This window comes from Pygoscelis adeliae, unplaced genomic scaffold (assembly GCF_000699105.1).
Source record: "Pygoscelis adeliae isolate BGI_AS28 unplaced genomic scaffold, ASM69910v1 Scaffold263, whole genome shotgun sequence".
NCBI lineage: Eukaryota > Metazoa > Chordata > Aves > Sphenisciformes > Spheniscidae > Pygoscelis > Pygoscelis adeliae.
This window is the reverse complement of record NW_008824552.1, coordinates 281,743-304,003: the sequence shown is the minus strand read 5'-3', so window position 1 is coordinate 304,003 and position 22,261 is coordinate 281,743. Positions and strand designations below refer to the sequence as shown.

The 22,261-nt window shown below is 50.9% G+C and overlaps 1 protein-coding gene across 1 annotated transcript in view; it reads right to left on the bottom strand.

Annotated features, from left to right (window-relative positions):
* GDPD4 (glycerophosphodiester phosphodiesterase domain containing 4) overlaps nucleotides 1–10,295 on the bottom strand; it is a 38,458-nt gene extending 28,163 nt beyond the window's left edge. Inside the window, exon 1 of the mRNA XM_009321929.1 lies at nucleotides 10,219–10,295. The gene's annotated coding sequence lies outside the window, so the exon portion shown is untranslated. The remainder of the gene's footprint in view (nucleotides 1–10,218) is intronic.
* Between the last annotated feature and the right edge of the window lie 11,966 nt (nucleotides 10,296–22,261).

The following is a 22,261-nucleotide window of genomic DNA, read 5'->3' as shown; positions in this document are numbered from 1 at the left end:
AGAATCATAGAATCATAGAATCATTTTTTTTTAAATCCTCGTTGACCTTCTCTGGACACGCTCCAACACCTCAACGTCCTTCTTGTAGTGAGGGGCAAGAGATTTGGGAAGAAAAATACATGGGTACCAGCAGCCAGATGAGGGACACGGAGATGGTTATTTCTCAGCACCTCGGCGTGGTGAGCTTGCCCTGAGCATCTTGGTGGCGTATGAAGCCTGATGCAGGCAGGAGATGATAGGGGTGATGCCCACTTTGCCCATGCCACCATGTCCAAGGGATTTGGAGAGAAAGTGAACCTCATGCTTGGTGGAAAAGGTGCCCTGAGCCTGAGCTAAGCCTCCCTGGCACCTGCAGCTCCTTGTGTGGAGACTTCTGGTGCCATCCCACCACTCTCTGGGGCATCGTTTCCTGCCCTTCCACCTGGGAGCCTTCCACATCATCATACCAACAGATGCAAAGGAGTAAAATCATCCTCCTGGCAAGCTGCTGGTTGGTCACCGTCTCCACGAGCTGCACACAGACCTTGCCACCAGTCAGAAAAGCTCAGCAAAGAGCATCCCTTAAACCTGCATTTCGAACCTATGGAGTCTGCCTGAGGATCTGGATCGCAGTCTAGGATCCCTTTTATTTCACCATCAGCTGCTTTTCAGGGAATTAATGAGGTTTAACACAGGAAAAGAAAAAGGATCAAATAAAATAAAGCTAGTCATAATCTCTCTATGATAGGGAATATACTCTATATCCTTTCCTTTCCCTGGCAGACGATAATTATAATTTATCACTAAGACTTTCAACAGTTTCTTTATAAGCCCTAATTATACCTTACTTCTGCGTGGGATCCCAGGGAGTATGTGCAGCCTGGGACAAACCCATGCAAAGTACGTCTCATGAATTGATTAGCTGTTGGCTTTGAGGTGGAAGAACGCAGCCATTAGCACAAAGAAGCAATAGAGCTTAACATGGGAAACAACAAACGAATGTGGAAGTAGAAGGGGTTAACAAGGAATAACTGCTCCTGCGACTGCAGGGACGATATTTCTCCATTTCGTTTGTTGTAGTACACCTCCAACATGCAATGGCTGTGGTTTTTAAAGCTATGGGGAGGTTTCCACCAAGGCTAATGTCCTGGGTTTTGTAATATGCCACCACACTTTGAACAGACACAAATAATCAAGCCCTTTTCAAACAAATGAACCTACAGAGCTGAAATCCTGCATCCCTAGGGTTGCACAGGGGACTTCTCCCCATCGCAGAGGACTCTCTGCGCTATGGTCTAAAGGGCAGACACTCAGCAGGAGCTGTGCTGGAAATGGGTGGTGTGGCCTGCTCAACAGTCAGCCCCTCATCTGTGGTCGCGTGCAAATGCTTTAAGGCAAGATCTTCTGAGGCAACCAATCGATTTTGTGGGGTCAGTTTGACAAGCCCTTGAGGAACCCCCATTGCTGGGGTTTGGTAACGCTGCTGCCAGCCCCAAACTTGTACACATACCCCTGCGTGGTGATGCAAGCCTCACTCCAAGGTGGGATCTATTCACCTTAAAGCAAAACCAGACGTTGGCCATGAGAATTTAGGGTAGAAAAGGTACCTTAATCCCTGGCTTTATTCCAGAGTGACCACCATAGGAAATAAAGCTCCAAAGTTGAACCACATTTTCGCACAGATCACTTTTTCCTCCCTCCTCCAAACTGTTTGGTGTCTCTCTATTCCTTCAAGGTACCTCTCTCAATAGTCTCTCATGTTTGGAGCATGTTTGTCCCCAGTGTGTGGTCCCCGGGGATGACTCATTGTCCACAACCACTTGAAGAAATCTCGTTTAATCACAATCATCGTCATTAGAAATTACAGCTGGTTTTCTTCATCTTCAAAGCACTTTGCGGGCTACGTTAACAAATGTGTGCCCAGGAAATTATTGGCCAAGCCTCAGAGCATTTACAATGGATTTTATAGAAATGCTTTCAGCTTCGTATGGTAACAGGCAAGGGGAAATCATCGCTTTTGTGAAAGGGTCTCACGGCGCTACAATAGATTTTTCCCTCTCGCCTGCTAGGAGCAAAACGAGTGTTTTGAATAAAGCTGATGAATAGTAGCTTAAAAAAAAAAGGGAAGAAAAAGAAGGGGTGGAGAAAGACTTTTCACAAATGCCACAGCTTTGGCTGGACTCAAGCATATTTCTGTCTGTTATTATTACTCAGAAACCTCCCGAAAGGGCCGGGTGGTTTCGGTTCTGCAGAGGTTTGCGTGCCACCAGCATCCCTCCGTCGCAAGGAGCAAAGATGTGGGTCTGGCACAGATGGGGATGATTTCGGCTGGGGAAGTTTTCCTTTGAGGAGGAACAGGAGGTTATTCCCAGCACAGCTGTTCAGTGGGGTCTAGGTTTAAATTATTTTTGACTGAGAGCTTCCTTCTAGAGAGGTCCACCTCACCTACCTGCTAGAGAGGTCCTCCCAGCCCACTCCGCTTTTCTTCTGGAAGGTCTTGCCCACCCCAACTCTCCTTGTAGAATGTTACACCTCCCCCCTTCATTCTAGAAAGTCCCAACAGCCCCAGCTGTCCTTCTAGAAACTTCCACTGCAACACTCGAGCAAAAGCGGCCACATGCAGCCACCAGCCCAGCGTGCTTGGTGGCCATCAGGCTATGCCAGACCTTGGTCTCCATGGTCCCAAGGACTAAAGCTGCAGCCGCTCCATCATGGTGGGTCCGGGTGATGAGTGGGCAGGAGGTGTGCCGGCCCTTGCTGCTCCGGGGAAGGGACGCTCCAGTCTCAAAGGAAGGAAAGGGTGATCTGTGTCCAACCCAAGGTGCTCTCCTAGCCCCAGGTGGCAGCCATTGAGGGGATGGTAATGGGGGAGAGGAGATTCTGGCCGAGGATAGCAAAGAAGCCCCAAAATCCAGCATCAAACGCTGACCCAAACACAACAGAATTTTGTACTTTCATGTCTGTTTTCCACATTTTCCTCTGTACTAAAATGTGGATAGGGCCCCGTTTGGCCATGGAAGGGCCTGAAAAAGTGGTACATCAGAAATTAGCCTCAAAAGAGGTCAGAAACAGTGACCTTTCAGCTGTGACCACATGGAGACCTTCCACCACCCAGCCAGGTGTTGGTCCCAGCTGGGAGCAGCCAGATGTCGATGTCTAGGTGTCATTTTGCTCACCCGAAGAGGGAATCAGGAGCATCGGTGAGCTCATACCTCCAGGTCAAGCCCAAAAATGGAGACTCAGCATGGGCAAATTGGGGTGAAATGCTGCTCCCCACACTGCAGCGTGGTCAACAGGAGGAGGGAAGAGTTTTGTCCTCACTGCGCTTGTGGCCGTGCAACATCACCAGTAGTGATGCATGCAGCCGTGCTCAGCTCATCCCTGTGCGGCACGTGGGGCACGGCCCCGGGCTTTGCCCCTGGGTGGCCCGCGGCTTTCTAAGAAGTCACTCTCCCACCATTGAAAAGCCACCATGGGGAGGCAAAAGTGCTTCCACAGCTCAAAGCCTGCCTGGGGGGAGGAGGAGGAGGAATAAATCCCTTGGAAAAAAAAAAAAAGGGAGCTCAGAAAGGGGGGGAAATATTTCTTTGAAGATAAATCCTACTTTGTGCAGTTCAGCATGCCCTGGCTTGGGTCCCTCTCTGCTCCTGTGAATGCCTAAGCAGCTCTTTGTGCCCTGCTGTTAAGGGGAGACAAGGAGATTGGGACGCAGCGTGGGGGACCCTCTCCGGCCCCACAGCCCAACCGAGGGCAGTGCACCGCCGCGAGCTTCGTCTCCGAGGGAAGACTTTGTCCATCAGCCAAGAGGAGGGAAGAAAAGAGGTTTGCAGATCGCATACCTCTGCCTGGCAGCTCTGCAGAGCGCTATTCAGCCCAGACAAAGGACGGGGGCCCTGGACGGCCACCGCGCCAAAGCCCCCAGCGCTGGCCCTCCCCCAAGCTGTGGATGTTAAAGTTCAGACCTTGGAGCAAAACACCCCTGCAAGGAGGGGAGGAAAAGTGAGGAAAGGATGCTTTCTGTTCTGCTGGCCAGAGGTTTCTCTGTTTAGTTATCTACAGCATCCAAATGCATGAGGGCTGGCCCATTTTTGCACCATAAGAATGTGGTTCTACTGTTCCAAGAAGAAAATCCTTTCTAGCTAATTAAACACTACCACATTTCTGCATAAGCCATCTCAGAAAACTTTTGAACCCACTTCAGAGCAAAAGGATAATCTGACACACCAGATCCATGCTCAAATCCCCTGACCTAACACCAACCTATGGACGCAGCAGAGCCATCACCCCGAGCCTCAGTTTCCCAACTTAGGATTGTGCCAACAGCGCAACAAGAGCAGCAGATGAGGACTGTACAGCTCATTTGATTCTCATCCATCTGCTGGTACGAGCCATGGAGTCTGCTTAGCAAGGCAGGAAGATCAGTGGGTTTCATTTTGTGGGCATCACCCTGTGCAGACAACCCGTGGGCAGAACTTTCATGGACCTCCTCAGGGCCCAGGCCACCCAGCAGAGTCAGCTCTGCTGGATCAGCACCCAGCAGCACTCACATCCTAGCAGCCTGCAGAAAGGGAACAATTTATTTAGTTGCAGAGCTTGGGGTGGGTGTTTTCATTCCTCCCTTGGTCTTCCTGGAAGAGCAGTTGGATTCATCTCCTTTGTGTTTGAACGGTCACCCTGAGCTCTTGGTACAGCAAGTGAAGAGAAATGGGCACAACGCAACTCATCCAAGGGCAGATGTCTAAATAGGCCAGATAAACTCTCCCACACATGTCCAGGGTGCCAGGGCACGAACCCAGCCCAAGACAAAGAGGCATTTGTCACTCAAACCCAGTGAGCCCAGTTCAGCCCTGTGACCCTTCCAGCTCACCTTCAAGGAACTTCCGCATCCTGGGCTTCACAAGCTGCCTTGGTGTCCTGGTTTCGGCTGGGATAGAGTTAATTTCCTTCTTAGTAGCTGGTACAGTGCTGTGTTTTGGATTTAGGATGAGAACAATGTTGATAACACACCGATGTTTTAGTTGTTGCTGAGCAGTGCTTACACTAGCCAAGGACCTTTCAGCTTCCCATGCTCTACCGACTGAGAAGGCTGGAGGGGCACAAGAAGCTGGGAGGGGGCACGGCCAGGACAACTGACCCCAAACTGGCCACAGGGACATTCCATACCATGGGATGTCATGCTCAGTACATAAACTGGGGAAAGCTGGCCGGGGGGGCCGCTGCTCGGGGACTCGCTGGGCATCGGTCGGCGGGTGGTGAGCAATTGTACGGGAGGGGGCACAGCCAGGACAGCTGACCCCAACTGGCCAAAGGGACATTCCATACCATGGGACGTCATGCTCAGTACATAAACTGGGGGAAGCTGGCCGGGGGGGGCCGCTGCTCGGGGACTCACTGGGCATCGGTCGGCGGGTGGTGAGCAATTGCACTGTGCCTCACTTGCTTTGTGTGTTATTATTATTATTATTATTATTACATTATTATTATTGCTATTATTATTTTATTTCAATTATTAAACTGTTTTTATCTCAACCCACGAGTTTTTCTCACTTCTACCCTTCCAATTCTCTCCCCCATCCCACCGGTGGGGGCGGGGGGAGGAGTGAGCGAGCAGCTGCGTGGTGCTCAGTTGCCGACTGAGGTTAAACTACAACATTTGGTATGGGCACCGAAGCCCATGGCTACCTGGAAGATGCACCCACAGAAAAGCTCAGACCAGGCAGACATCACCTACTGGGATGAGGAAAGTGTTTACCAGTATCTGGGAGAGCCAGGCACCGCCAAGCAGACGATGGACCTTGCCCTGCCCAGTTTTCCCCCGCTTGGTTTAGCTCCTCCGGTGCTGGGAGCCAGCCCTGGATGTCTGTGCCTGGGTCAAGGCACAAGGGCTCTGCGGTTACAGCTGGCAGCGACAAACATGCACCGGCTCAGTGCCAGGAGGCAGCAGGCGAGCCTCTGACATCCCATACAGGCTCTCCTGACACCAGCCCTGGTGGCACTTCCAGATGACATTTTCTGGACCTTTGTTAAAGCCATTCTCACCTGTAAATTGTGTTTCACTTCCTTCCAGCCCACCAAGCACCTCTTTCCAAACAGCGGTTTCTGCCACTTGCATCTCACCCCCAGCTCTGCAGGGACAAAGGCGGACGGGGCCACCTGTTGTCACCCAACCAGCTGCATGGAGAGCCCAAGGACACCCCAATGCCAATGGGTTGTCTCCCCCTTGGCTGTGGGTCTATCCCTGCTGCCATGCCAAGGGCAGCCACAGAAACTCTCCATGCGGGGTTACACGAAGCAGTCATGGGGACCACAGATGGTCCCATGGGTAGGACCACATGGAAGACACCAACAGGCTTATTGAGGGCAGTAGTTCCCAACCTTACAGGGCCTCACTCTCACAGAAGGGCCAAGAAATCATCCCCAAAACCAGCATTCACCATGAATTGCAGCGGAATATGGGACAGGTTCAGCTTGGTAGTAGGTTGCCAACTGGCAGCAGGGAGGGAAGGAAGAGGTCACAGCCGTAAAGCGCTTAGATGGGGGCTGGAACATCTGGGGGATGGAGAAGGTAAAAGAGTTGGTGTCATTCACCTGCGTTTCTTGCAAGAATTGGGTTTTGTGCAACCAAAAATTCTTAAAAGCTTTGCAGGAAAAGAGAGCACTTAGGAGAAAGCCACCCTGACCCCACAGAACCTTTCTGACCGCTTTAAGGCATGAATCATTTAAAGCGATCACGGGACAAAGGTTAATCAGTAGCAAGTACATCTTAATAAATAAGTAGGCTTTTAAAAAGCAATTGCTCTTGCCAATTGCCCCCCCCTCCACCCCCGCCCCTTTTCTAAATTGTCTTTTATTTCTCCAACTCTGGAGACCTTCCAAAATAAGTTCAGTGATTAAGAGCCGCTGCCGAAAGGACCGGACTGAATCAGTGGTGGCAGCCGGGGCTGCAGGAGCAGAGAGGACTAGACCCGCTACTGTCACAGAGGCTCAGTGCTGTACAAATGTCTCAGGGATTGAAAACCTCCCAGGGGGTTCCAGCCTAATTAGAGCAGATGGAGGCTGGAGAAACAAGGAATTGCTCACGGTTGCATTGGAGAACAGAGGAAATGAAGCGGGAGAGTAAGGAAGGCACTGGCTCCAAAGCGTTTCTACACAAGCAATGAGACTCCAGCCCGAGCGTGCAGGCATACGGTGATGCTTCGTGCTGCTCCCGTGCTGTGCCCTGCTTGCAGTTATGTTCTCCTTCTTGCACCCAACAGTGGAGCTGACGTCAAAACCGCCCCCATGGGCAGCAGCCACGACCTCATTCACACATGTACACATTCCCCCCACCCAACCCTGCCCTGTCTCCCTGCCTGCTGCTATTATAGTGCACCGCCATCGTGGTTAACTTCTTGCCCTTGTCACCTTTCCATGCAAGTGTTGACCAAAGAAAAGAGCTGGCATACTGTGGTGGCCCCAAGAGCCTTCCCTCGGCACCAGACCTGCAGAGGATGAGTCCCAGGACAGGTTTCCTCATCCGTCTCTTGCTACAGCATCATGTGCACTCACATAGACTACAACTGCCCAACCACCAGAAAGGACCTGGGCCAGGAGCATGGAGAGTCCATCCTGACCCTGAGAGCAGGTCTCATCATGCTTAACACAGCATCTCCCCTGGGGACACCACAAAGACTTGCAAGGCAAACAATGACAGGAGAATAGGACCAGTATGAGACCAGGACACGGGCATGTTCAATCTGTTCGACCCTCTAAAGTATCACTCTTTCTTCTTGCCTCCTTTTTCCTGGAGAGGACAAGAAAAGCAGCAGATACCAATGTCCTGCTGATTGGGAGAGTCACAGGGAACATGAGCCAAGGCCACCCTCCATTTACTAGGATCTTACAGAATGCCAACCCCTCAGCCACCAAAAAGCAGCCAGCCGTGGCTCCTCCTTGAACGCTGCTGGGAGAGCAGTGTCCAGCAAATGAAGAACATGATGAGGACAAGATGCTGAAGAGATGAGCACCCGCAGGCAGCTTGCTCAGCTCTCTCACACAAGGTGTCCATAGCTGGAGCAGAGGTTGCAACGTGGAGCCAAGCCCATGCAGCCGTCAGGGCTCATCCTGCCATGAAGGCATGGTCCAGGGTGCATCACAGGTCATGTCTCCAAGCTGCTCTACCGATGCCAGCTCCCTTTCTTTCCTTCCAGTAAGATCAGGAGCCCAAAGGATCTTCCCAACTTCTTAACCTATCTGCTCTTCTAAAAAGTAGCCCAAGACCCTCATTTATCACACACCGCTGAGGTCTCTGGGGCAGTCCTACAAGCCAAACCATAGGCGGTCACTCCAAGATGAGGTACAGACCTCCTCCTTCAAAATATCCCAAGACGTGGCGTTAGGTTTGGACCAAAGGCAGGCTATTGCTGCACGCATGCACAGCGTTGCAGTCTGCAGGGAGCAACCACCATGGAGCTCCCTCCAGCCTGTCCTCCACGCAAAGCCACCCAGCTGGGACTTTGCCACTGGGCAGGATCTGCTCCACGCTGCGAGGAGGCAGGAGCGCCACGTGTCTCAGCTGATGGGTGATAACTTCTGAAGCCCTTTGCACACAACGAGAAAGGTTTGCCTGAAGGAGGGCTTCTGGGCTCTCACACAGCAAGGAAATGAAGAGCACATTTTCAAAGGGCCACAAACTTAAAAAAAAAAATGCTTTCTCTTATGTTTTGGCTGATACTTTATCACACTAAGCACGACTGTACGGTAACAACTTGCACAGAGGCACTTTGTAAGCTGCAGGTAGTCTCACAACAAGCTACCACCACCAAATGTAAAGAACTGCATTTTCATCACCAGAAATGACACGTAAAGCTCAAAAGACACCATTCGGTCACCTCCTCGGTCCAATGCCACGGCATAAGAAAGTCACAGGCCCGATAGTGAAACCCAGCTTTGTATTTCTCTGCAAAGTTTTCAAATTGCCCTGGAAATCTTGCACACCTTTTAAACATTTCAATAGCAAAGTTGGAAAGGAAGCAACAGCTTTGGCTCCCTTCACATTCAGAACATTTTTTAATTAAAATCCAGCTGGTCCCATGGTACACTATGCTTTTTTTTTTGTTTTGTTAAATGCAGCTTAAAAGCTTTCAGCAGCTGTAGGAAATTATTTCCGTTCTCTCTTGCCCTTCCACCTGGTATCACGTGCCAGAGGACACGTCCTGAGAGATGCTATACTGTGAGACCAGGATTCCCAAAGAACGCATAAAAGTGAAGAGGAGGTGATGTACACCCCCAGCTGATCAAAGTTTGCACTATCCAACCCAAAGTTGGCCTGGTGCGGGTCCCCAGGTTCACATCAGCTGAGCGCCTGACCCTGAATTAAATTTCCTAGAAGTGAAAATTCTCCCGTTTCACTGCTAATTATGGTTATGCCTAGAAATAATGTGGAAGTATTCGGGCAACAACAGCAGACTAAAGCCAGGGCCAAATCCTGCTTTCAGCTGCGAACCGAGCTGCTCTCCAAACAGCTGCCCATCAAAACTCCCAGGGCGACGAGCAGCGGCGGGGCAAACGTTGGACCAGAGGGTTGCTTCCAGCCTTTCCAATCAGGTCCTGATTATTTACAGCTGTTCCCAGATGTTACCCTTTCACGGGTTATTTGTTCCCAAGTCAGCCTCCCCATTCACACGCTAGGCGAGCTAGGCGAGCTCAGGGGAAGAAAGAGAGAGGCTCCTTTCTCCCTTTTACTATGGAAACAGCCCTTTATCCCAAGCATTGCAAATGGTTGGCCGCCGTTTCCCTCCCACTTGCTGCCCCAGCTCCAGCAACCCCACCAGCCACCCACCGCTCACGTCTCACCCCAGCTCCCGTTTGTCCCCTCAACAGGTCACAGCCAATTCATCTGGCATGGACCCCGAGAGCGAAGTCGGATTGCTGAGCACCTTCTCCTCCCCAACCAGCCATCAGAACACACACCCCCCCCGCTTGCAAACCGCCCCCTTCGCTCCCCTTTTGTTACTGGTTCTCCCCATTCTCTGGCTCTTTGGGCTTTGTTTCTCGCTGCGATCCGGGCAGGAGCGGGTCAATCACCCGCTGTCGCATCCCAAGCAACACACTCAAAAGTCCAAAGAAAAAAAAAAAGAAAAGTCAAAGAAATCCCCCCCCCACGGTGCTAACTTTTAGGACAGGCAGGAAAGAGAAGGCAGGGATTTATTTCACCGGGCAGGAGGATCTTTAAGAGTTAGGAGAGAGGAGGTAACTCACCTCGCTGGGATGCACATGGAGGGGTTATTTTTGCTTTCTGCTGCACTTGGGTTGCTGTGTCCTTTTCTTGTGACACTCCGGGACCTGAATGGTGGCACCGCTGTGTGACACCCAGTATTAGAGAGGCTGCTGGAGCCGTCCCTCCCACGGTAGGAGGGGCCACGTGGGGCTTAATAAATTCAGTCCCCAAGGCTGGAAAAATTAAAATCTCATCATGGGACGCGGGCAGCTGCTCGCCGCATGGCTCTGGGAGACGCTGGGGACTTGCAGGTGAACCTGGGTTTGATTCATCCCTTGCCCACCCAGAACGGGAGAGGCTGGTATTCAAATCCCGCCTTGGCAGAATTAGTTGTCCAAAGGATGGGGTCCGAGGAAATATCCCAAAGGAGATTTGGGCAAGACGTGTCATCGCTGACCCTCAGAATTAAAACTCCCGAACCTTCTCCGTGAAAATGTTTCCCGTGGCTGCAAGCCCCAGACAGGAATCCGCTGCACCAGATTTCTGAGCAACCCTGGATGCAAAAACTGCTTATTTTACTTATTTTTTTTGCACTGTTTTGGGCTTTAATATCTAAATCCTATTAGAGACATAACTTCCTTTGGAGGAGGAGAGGGGGCAGGTCAGCACAACAAAAGCAGTTTGTGCGGTTGTATTTTGTAACCTCCAGTGTGCCCTGGACTTTCAGAGAGGCATCCATAAAGTTTCTCAGGCTAGGAAGCTGCGCAACCTCGTGGAGCTCCTCCTGCTCCTAAAAAGCTCTTCACTGCATGAGGGGCTAAAGAAACATCCCCTCCAGTCCCGGAGGGCTCTCTGAAACACCACTGGCGCAGTTTTTTCATCCCTGTCGTCTCTCACGTTGGGATTTTTCTTGTTTGATGAAAAGGCGGATCAGAGGGTCCCTCAAAAGCAAAATCGGCAAACTGCCCTTGCAAACAGAGAGGGGAAGAACAGGGCAGAAATGATGGCCCAGCAGTTTTTGGGCAGTTCACATTACAAAGAAAAACTTTTAATTAGATGAGCTACAGAGATGACAGCCTGGTTCACTCTGAAACCTAATGACGAGCAGAGGGCATATAAAAGTTCCACTTTAAAAGCAGTATTGCTAATCCTTACTTAGCACTAGGTCCTAAAATAGAATCATCTCCTTTTGGAATTGGAATATGAAATAAATGAGGGAACCGCAAGGTGTGAAGGTAGAAGCAGCTGGTTTTATTGCTGATCATTTTCCAGCTAACACTCAGGCAGCTGGAGTAGAGAGGCATGGGATCCTGTGTGAGCCTCTAGAAATACTACTTGCTTTATGATCTGATTCCTGGAAACCTGATAAATAGGCAGGAAGGGTAAGATTAAGGCGGCTGATGGCACTGATGGGATGTAGGGAGCAACAACAGCAGCTTTTCCCGGTACCTTGCAGTTTTAATCTCCCGAGTTGATCCACTGCATTTTTCTCCTTGAGCCCAGCTTCATCACGGGGCCACATTAAGGTCCTGAAGGTCCATGCCCAGGGGAGGCATGGCATGGGGGTGGCCCAGCAAGTTTAAGGAGCAGTGGAGAGCCCACAGAGCCTGAGAGCTTTGTTCTGCCTTTGAAGCCAGCTCCCCAAAATACCTTCTGAAGGGGCTTCACCATCACCCTTGCCCAGGCTGCCTTTCTTCCAGCTGCTGCATCCTCATGGTATGGACGGACTCCAGGGGGTACGTGGGGGAAAAGGGAACAGGGTTGAGCAACATCATCAGCGCAAAAAAGCTCCCTGCAGTGGAGGGAAGAGCCCTGAAATAGGAAAAGGTCATTTAAAACACAAATATAGCCTCACCTCCTAACACACGAAGAAAACCCCAAATATCCCTGTTCTTTGTCCTAAAATAATGCCGTGGTTTTGCTTTCTTCCAGGTACAGAGATGCAAAGCCTTCAGCGCCGCAGTTTGCTCTGCAAACACTGGCAAAGGACTCACCGGCCGGGCAGAGGCTGCTCTGGCCCCAGTATCTTCAGCTCAGAGTTCACCAGCTTATCTCAACCGCAAAATCCTCGCCCGGTGTCCCAGCCGGTGTCCTAGCCCTGCCGGCAGCTGGCAATGAAGGCAAGCGAGGATCTGCCGGAGCCCTGCCACCGGCGAGCCTGGCCTGGGAGTTTATGAGCCCATAAAGAAAACACCTGTGAGAACCCGGCGCCCTACAAACCCACCTCAGGGATATCAGCAGGGCAGGTCAGCCTTGAACTCCGCGAGTTTTGCTTCTGTTTGTGTCAGAAGATAAAACCAGGGGGAAAATGGCACAAACAGGGAGCGGGGATGGTCTCCCTGCCCAGTTGCCAGCTGTGACATGGAGTATTTTGTTGGGACATACGTACATTCATGTCCTCCCACCCTAAGTCCTACCCAGCTTGGGACGTTTGTCCTCTTCCAGTGCCCTGCCTTGGCAGCATGAAGGGGCCGGTGTGCGTCCCCCTCCCTGGGCTGTGCTTGCGTGTCATTCCCCCCCACCGCACGGTTGCACAACGAGCTGCTGCAGAGCCTTGAGAGCAGGTGACTCATGCAGGTAATGACGTCCCCGCGAGACTGATTACAGAAACGGCACCGTTTATGGCATTGGCATTTCCAGAAACGGTAAGAGAGGTGGGGGGAGAAGAAGGAGGTGACCCGAACTGATCCAAACTTCAGCCCTCGCTCGCCCCGGGGATGGCAGCGTGCTGGCACGGACCCCGTGTCCGCGGGCGAGCAGCGTCTGCCTCTTGCAGCAAGTGGCATCCCACCAAAAAGCAGAAGGATAAGTTGGTGGAGGTACAGAGGATGGTCTGGGGGGGAGGAGGGGACCTTGGGCAGCTCCCAAGCCCCATCGTAAGAAAGCAGAGATGCCTCCAGACCCGCAATGTGCGGCATGTCCAAGAATAAAGATGCTAACAACCAACTTCACACTGAGCCCCAGGGGATGAGGCTGCAGGGGGGGGTCTCTCTCCCCACCTCCCAGCCTGAACCCTTTGACACACAGCTCTGAAACATCAAAAATCAGGGAGAGCATCAGCCCCCCTGAGGCGTTGGTGTGGGGAAACTCAGGGTAAAGCAGAGGCGCCATGCAAATGGGGAGCAGCAGCTTTTGCAGGATGCTGGCAGGCCTCCAGGGAAGCCAGGGCCTGACCCTGCTCCTGCGTCCTCCTTCACCGTCATTTCTCAGGCTGCTTGGATTGATCGGAGTTATTTTTAAGCCCGCTTGCTCCCAAGAAATGGTGCTGGCCCTTCCCGAGTGGCGGCAGCAGCTGTGAATAACGGTGTAAAGCCCGTCGAGATGTGCCAAAGACCTGGCAGTTTCTTCTGGAGTGTGCAACCCCCCAGGTGCAAAACTTACCTCAAGGGTCAGAATTTAAACTCAAAAAAATCAACTCAGGCAGGCAAAATTGCCAAGCAATTCCTCCTGAGTCCCGGGGCTCAGAGAGGGGCTCTGAGCACCGTTTCTGAGTGAGCCGCATCCCTCGGGCAGGCAACAAAGAGGGACCAGATGGATTCACCGCGTAGCCCGACCGTGGGGAAGCAGCCCCCCAGCACAACTACAAGCCGCGTTGTGTGGATTGAGGGCAGCGGGGGGAGCTTCCCACTGCCCTTCAAAGCGGGCAGCAGCGACCAACTTTTTTTTTTGTTGCTGCAGCAACTCCCCTGCCCGCTCTCCGACGGCGGGGCTGGCTGCTTGCTGGCGCCGCAGACCGGCTGATACAGCGTTGTGGAAAGAGGGGGAGAGGCGGTCCTTGCTCTTCTTACGTATTTTATGGCTGTCCTTTGTGCAACGGCGTCATTTTGTTCTTTCTTGGCAGAAATCAGGGGGTTGCAACATACCCGGGAGGATGCAACTTGCGTTACCCTGAAGGGCCAAGGGAACCTCAGAGGGGAAAAGCAGATGCAAGGACTGGTGAGGAAGAAGAGGGTCCAGTAAACCATCCCTTGGCCAAATGTTTCTGCACCCAAGCAATGTAATGTGGCAAAGGGTGGGGGGACGGTGCTGGATGTCAGGAGTGAAGCACATCGGGGTTTTGTTTCGTGAGCGCCTGGGCAGGTGCTCTGTGCTGCCTCCTCCTGCCTCATGCTCCTCTTCGGTGGGTGAATCTGGAGGACCACGTTAGCCCCTTCCCTGATGGTCTCCCCCCCGGGTGGTGGGGACACCCTGCTGCTTCTCAGCAGGGATGTCACAGCGAGGTCCCCCCTTTCCCAGGGCCATAAACTGCACAGGCTGCCCTACGGGGAACCATGCAGTGTGTGATGCTCCTGAGCCCCAATGAGTTTTGTGGGGGCTCAGATTTGATCCTCCGTTTGGGGTCAGCAAAGGTGCTTCCCACCACTCAGGCTCTTACACCCATGCTGCGCCCCATCTCTCCCAGCCCAGGCTATGCTATTTTGTCACCATAGAGGCTCTCAGGTGGCACTTGCCGTCACCAGGATAAGCCCAGAGACTGCACAAGCCACTTCTCACCCTTCACACGGGTGGGTGGCCCAGGCAAGCAGAGCCAGCCTGGTCAGAGGGAGCTGTCAGCGATGAGACGTCCCTTCCCCAGGATGCCAACACAGGAGGTGGCATTGCCTAAAGTCCTTGCACCCGCCTGGGCACACCCAGCCCACCCTCCCTGGTGCAAGGGGAAAGCAGGGATGGATGCTGATGGTGTGGGGACACCGCCATCCCTCTCTGCCCTAGCATCGCCACTGACCTTGCACTTGTCCTCCCTGGGCTGGGACCTGCCTGCTGGCTTCTTCATGGTGGCAAAGGAGATAGGACAACTTATAGCATCCCTAGGTTGGGCCATTCCCAAAGCCTGGGGTGCTCCAGGGTGCCTACAGAACACAAATACTTTGGGTGAGAAGTGGGGTTAGAGCCTGACATGTTTGGGAAACACAGGGAACAGGAGAAAGTGGCGGATGCTTCTCACCTAGGGGACCATCATCCATGCAGCCATGAGCTTGGGGAACAAAAAGGAGGAGTGGGGCTGGGGGAGCGGTTTGCCCCCCCAGCTCACTGCCCTCCTGCACCAGTCCAGCCCCCAGGAGCAGCCTTTGAGCATTTCAGCTCACCACTGGTGAGAAACCAGAGGGCTATTACTTGCCCACTGCCCTTCATGGCATGATCCAGGAGCGCTTGACTCCCGGACACTGTTACAGCTGCACACGTGGCCAGTGGGACCCTGACCTTGACTGTGAGCAGAGCTGCTAGACCCAAATTCAAGCAGGTTGGTGGGTTTTGGGGCACAAGATGTGGGATGAGGGATGGGACCTGGTTCACTTCACCCATGGCTGCATTCAGAGGGGACAAGCCTCCACTCAGCAGTGCCTCGCAGCCTCTCTCAAACCCACCAGTTGTCACGACACAGCGGGGACATGCCCCTTCTGCCTTATCAGGCTTAACCGGTACGTCAGCATGGACGTGGGCCACCAGAAAGCCCCACCAGACCTGGGGGAAGCACGGGGGTGTCTGCAAATGCCCACTCTGCTGATGCAGACAGCGGACCCAGCATCAGGGACCTGTGCTGTGATGGGAGCAGAGGACCTGTGCTCGGTGGCTCACACACAATCGTTTGCATGGGAGGGATATGTTTGCCTTAGGAGGCTGCCGCAAAGCATAAATGTAAATAATAACTTAAAAATGAGACAGGAGCAAAGCTGGAGATGGGGTGATCGCAGGGGAACGGACATACCGGGGCACCAAATCCCAGGTCACGACCATCTCCTTATCCCTGCTGGTGCGTGCTGGCTGTCTTCAACGTGCATCCTCCAAAAGAAACATAAAATCTTCTTTTTATGTTGCTCATGGAAACTGAGCAACTGAAAAGGAAACGAATCCCCAGTGCAGCTGCCGGGAGAGGGCATTACAGCCCCAGGAATGGGCAAGGACCTGCCAGGAAAGCCCGGCAAGTTCCCTGCTCACCGTGTTCCAGCTACAGGTCCTCCTAAAGGATGCGCTTGGGAACCGACACTTGGAAGTCCTCTGGGTGCTGCTAAAAATGAGGGACTCGGTAAAAGCATCATCTGCATGGGGCGCTGCAGTTTTCCCTGCAGCGTGTGATAAGGAACATCTCTTCTCTGTTGTACCTACCAGCATATTCCTGCTCCTATCGCTAATTCCCCCATTTCGCTCCAAATAAACTAATATCCTGCAGTTACACGCAGAATAGCTGTTCCCACTAGGATTCAGCTGCTACTTCACTCTGGCTCGGACCCGAAGGTGTGTGTTCCCCAAAGCTTCTCCCCATCTTTCCTCTCCTCTTCTCCCTCCATAGATCAGCTGGTCTAACACAAGGCACCACCCTTCCCTGTAAACCTTACCCCAGAGTCACACAGGAGCTAAGAGGACAAGGCACTAAATTTAGGAGTGAAGAAGTAAAACTTTAAAGATCTGGGGGAGGTGCCACAGAAATAGCAATAATTGCACCTGTAGCCTCAGGACACCCCTGTGAGATCATCACACGGGGGTTTCCCTCCTGCGCAGATGGCAGAAAATGAGGCATTGGGGATAGAGAACTGGGGCTGGGATGTATTTTGCAGCCAGGACTTCTTGGCCAGGACCGCTGCAGAAGCTCATCTCCTTTGCCACGTGTCTGCCTTCCCACACGCAGCTGAGTGGGTCCTTCCTTTTCTCTGTTTAAAAGGTGCAACCACAAACCTGCTGAGCACACGTGAGCAGTTGATGAGAGCACTGCTGAACATCATATACTGCTGGTTTGGACCCACAACAGACAGGCACCAAGGTTTGAAAGGGTGACCCATGCCTGGGCCAACTTCATTAGGGGTTCCTCAGTGGAGATGTGTTGAGACCTCAGTTTCGTAGACGTGTTTGGTTAAAGGCTGAATCTTCAGAATTACTTATCCGACTCTCCAAAACTGATTCAGCTATTGAAAAAAACCCAATGCACCAATTATTTAAGTTTGGTTAGGAATTCATCTTTGAGGAAAGCTCACTAGGGCTCTGAGGAGCCTTCAAATGAGTTATACTTCACTGAAATCAACATCAACCATTTCTTAAAGCCTTGAAATCATTCATTGTCCAACATCTCCCACCCACAGCAACTGCTGGGCAATTCAACCAAGTTCATCTCAAGGGAAGAGGCCTCCAAGACAGAAAGACCCCCAGAAACCATGGAAAATGGTAGCTAGAGATAGACTGCGCATCCCCCACAGGGCAGGAGGTAGAGTCACCAAACACCAAACCAGTAGCATTTCTAGGGGCACTTTTGGGGGTATGTTAACAGGATCATAAGTTTGCCTGGTACCCTGCTTTGTGAAGCTTCAGAGGAGGATGAGGTGGTGGCAGCCCTGTTAGATTTCCTTTCTCTAACAGGACAAGGACATCCAAGATGGGATGCTACCACATCACGGCAAAGACAATGGCCCACAACCCTGGCCAGTTGGGCTGCAATGTTCCTCCTTCTCAAGTGACGGGGCCCTTCACCTACGCAAAAACCAGAGAAACGGGTCTCTGCTCTGGCTTTCCTGAAAAAGAGCTGTTGGAAAGCAGTCTTCAGCTAGAGCATCTGTTCTGGGCAGAGGGGATTTTATGAAGTAAAATCAGTTGCCTCATTCTAGTTGGTTATGTTAAGTCCCCATGCAAGGTGTTCCCTTTTCTTCCAGCGCCCTCTCTAAAATCTGGCTCAGCTCCCAGCTGACTCGCAAGAGCTTGGCAGAGCTTCTCCCTGCTCCTCACCCCCTCGTTCCCTGGAGGCTGACCTCAGGAAGTCCTCTCAGCGCTGGGTTGGCTTTCTCCGACTTCAGAGTAAAACATTCCAGTCCGATGTTTTACAAGCAGAGGATGAACTGCAGAAGGAGGGTTGTGGCGGCACACGCGTCCTCCCCAAATCATGACGTTCCTGCTCCCCACTGAAATGAGGCACTTGAGCAAACAAGTACGTAGGATGATGAAAACCTCCTGCTTTTGTCATCAGCCTCATCCTACTGATCCCACAAGAAAGAGTGATGCTGGGGAAGATGGTTGTAGGTGCCTATCCCAAACCCTTCCCTGATTTCTTCCTCCGTACGAGGGGCCTCAGGCACCAAGCTCTACCTGGGGAGAAAACAAGCATCCAGGAGGCAAGAATTTCCCTCGCCAGCAGCTTCCTCCTCTTCCTCCTCAAGCTGTGGTCTGGATCCTGCTTCCAGACTGATGTTTATCAGAGCATTAACTACCTCCGAGTGGTAAAAAACACGCTTGCTGCAACAGCTTTTAGCATAGTCACTTTGCTCAAATAAGAGCTGATTAATCTAAGACAGATCAAAGAAACACAACCCCTCCTTTAAGAACCCCCACTCAGTTCTACAGTCACTGCAAGGGTCATCGAAACAGCAACTGAAGGAGAACCAAGTAATTCATTCAGGTTTTATTTAAGGTTTCACTTTTATTTTTAAAATGGCTGAGCTGACCTCACACATTAAACAAACCCGGCACTACAGGAGAGTTACGACAAGGCAGTATGAAGAGAAACGCATTATCTAGCTGATTTTAAAACGGCAACAGCCCCTGTATTTCCAGGTGGGACATGACACAAAGACATCTGCTGGCAGGTGAAAGCTGCAGTCGGAAACCTGTGGGTGCGGAGCGACAAAGTCTTCTTTACAAACACGAGACCAAAGCCCGGTGGCTGCTGACACGATCCCAAAGCAGTGCTGATGGTGAAAAGATGCCACACCGATGCTGCAAGGCAAGAGGCAATGAGCTGCTTGTCATCCACAGAAGCCTGTGTTAAATTTGCTTCTGCCGTTTCACATACGCACAAAACCTGGCCTCCCTCTTCAGTTCCCTGGCACATCAAGGCCACCTCCTCTGCTCTAGCTCCCGCTTTGCCTTTTCAGCTGAATTTTGTCATTTTTGCGAACCTCCTGGACTAGCTCCAGCTCTGTCAGCACAGGCTGTGCCTCAAAGCCATATTGCCGCTCCAGTCTCCACTTCCAGCACCTCTTCCTTTCCCAGGCTCCTTTCTGCTCTCCTCCTCCAGAGACGCTGCTGCCTTGAGATGCAGCAAGCTGCTGTGGCACTCCCTGAATTTCCTCAGCAATTGCGCCGCTGAGGTTTTAACCTTTGTTTCAATCCTACCCCAGCACTCCTTGGACCAACTCCATCTTCTTCTGTAGCTCTTCACACCACTTCTCTGCAGGCATCCATTTTGGCAGCAAGTTTCTGTCCCGCTCCCATCTGTATTGCTGTTTTGTTACTGTTGGCTGTTCCCTGTCAAAATTTGCAGCTGCTTCTCTGAGATCCCGTCTTTGACATTGTGAGCTGTCATTAGCAACAAACGATGAGATCCTAGAGCATTAATTATCCATACGCTTGACCCAGTAGGGCTGACAACCCCTAAATACATCTACAGGCTCTCTATTACTGTTGAAATAAGAAGCCATTAGAAAGTCTTGTTATTTTATGGTGGGAAGATGAATGGAGAATCAGACTTCACCTTTAGCAATTTTAACATTGAAGATGTCATCATCCACTGTACAAATGGATTATGCAAGCTCTTAATTAGGAACAAGGTTCAAACCAATGTTGTTCTTGGACTTTGGTCTGGACCAATTCTACTGTCAGCCAAGGATGGTAGGCTTTAAGGAAGCAAGTACCGACTCACAGGCCATCGCAGTCCGCTCTTGCACAGTACTTTGCTGCCAGTGTGCCCTACTTACACCAACCTGCGGCATTTTGAGAGACAGATGGATTACGATACTAACAGAGATCTCGGCTAAGAAGCAACAGCCTTTTCCACACCTCACATTTCTGACCAGGCAACATTTTTGGCACTTTCTCTAAACCAGGCCCCTGAAAAGGGGCATCAAGTTGGAAGTAAAACACTGCGGCAACCCCAGTTACTTTGCAAAATAGTGGCTTTTGTGTCGATGCGGTGTTTACCCCCCAAGCCTCTTCTCAAGCCCTAACCAGATTGTTTAAGTCAAGTAAGTGTCTCCATGGAAACCTCCTTTCTCAAGGAGCCTCCTTGCTGTAGAAAACCGTGCACCCCTTTTGTTTAAAAGGGGAACGCAGTTTGGTAGGAGCATAATGTCTGTCTGGAGAAGAGCCTGCAACGACTCATCAACCAGATTTATGTCCTTTAAAAACACGTCTATTCGATTAAGACATTTTAGGGATGGCTAAAAGTGTGCTATCGCTGTTGCAACTGAACTAGCAAGTTCTGCCACCCCCTCCATCCCTGCCCTGGCTCTTCACTCTCGGCATCACAACCTGTCTTCTTCAAGGCACATGGGGTCTGCGTAACCCTCTCGCACACAAACTCTTGGCCCCGGTGAACTCCAAATCAATTGTTTGTTTAAAAAAACCCTAGAGCTAAAGTAATACAAATCAATGCCCATTCTTGAAATATAGGAAGCATCTTATCGAAGCTACTAGCTGCTTCTTAAATAAGACCATCTTCTGTGTTTTGTAGAAGAAGAGATGAGTTTTAGCCTCTCCCTCCAGTAAGCCCTTGGTAAGCGGTAGCATGTTATGCGATTTCTGGTATAGGATTGCTTGAGATCCCTCAAAAAGGAAGCCAATTTTCAGAAAGGATACTCAAACAATTGAATATTTCATGGTCTAATATAGAAGAGAGACTTTAATATTAATAGGCAAATAAATAATTAATTAAGGGCTGTGGTTAAAAATGGTTTCAACTCGGGCAAATCAGTTCATAGAGTACGTAAAAAAAAAAAAAGCCACCAAAGAAGTTCTCTAGTAGGAATCGCTTTCAAATCACAGCAGAGCCAAGATGTTCTCGGGAAAATAAGCCCCCGAGGTTAATTTTTAAGTCAGTCACTATTTAAGAGCTCTGTTTAGACAGGAAGGTGCCATAAAGGGCTATATGGAAGCTAACGCTGGTGCTGATGCCAGGCGATGCACAGATGAAGGGAGAGTGGAGGAAAGGATGCATTTCAGAACCAAAACAAAAAAATAATCCCATTCTCCTAAACTTCAGGTAGTTATGAAATTTTGTTAAGATTTTCTGAGAACATAAAAATGTGACGTACCTGGTAACTTGAAACTAGGTCCAGGCACACCGTAGCAATCACCTCCTTTTCCCACCCATCACGGGTGGGGAAAAAAAAGCCTGGGACAAGATGACACACACCTATGGTCACAGTCTTGCAGCTTCCCATTGGGGAACAAAAGGCTTTTGGCAAACGCCCTCTCAAGCAGCTAACAGAAACCAGGCAGGACCGATTCAAAGTGGAAGTCAATGAGACGGAAGCACATTACTAGCATAAGAGGAGGGATAAACAGTCATTCGCGTCATTTCCTTTCCATTATGCAACAGAGAATCCAGAAGAGCGACTTAAATACACACAACCAACCTTTTCTACCTTCTTTGGGTAAATTTAGCAGAAATCTTGCTGCAGACAAATAAGCTCACGTGCATGCTCGCTCGCAGGTAGGACATATCTGCATTAAGGTTCTCATCTCAATGGGATGCAGAGGATGGAGTAGGGAAGGGAATTAAAGAGAAGTCAGAGACATTAAACACGTTTAATCTTGTGCTGTCAAAAAAGTCAATTGCCAAATCTGTAAGGCCAGAGCCACATGAGATTTCAGATCAAGCGAGATCTAGCCCCCAATTCCTTTCTTCCCATGTATGCCATCTTGAGACTTCCAGAGGAAATACAAACAAACTCCTTATCAAAGGGAATTATTCAAGGGTAGTGGCCTTCCATTTCACAATCTCCACCTAAGCTCCAAGCAGAGGAGCTCATCAATAGATCATATCCCTCTCCAGGCTGGCAGCTTTACTGTTTTGCCTAAAGAATTCATCCTTGGATACAAGCTTTGTGAGGGGAAACTTAATATTATAGGGAGATGAAATATATATTCACAAAGGGAGAGAGGCTGCAGATTTTGGCAATGGACTTCACCGTTGTGTCAGACAGTGACCACCCTGGACCACAGGGAGGGATGGGATGGGAGAAGGCACCACAGAAGCAAAAGACCTCACAAACTCTATCTACACCCGGTAAAACTAGTGTAAGAACTGTCATGTATTGTGGAGTGAACAGGAAAAATATATTTGAATTAAAACCCAGGTGCAGGGAAGAAAGGGCTGAGCCAGCC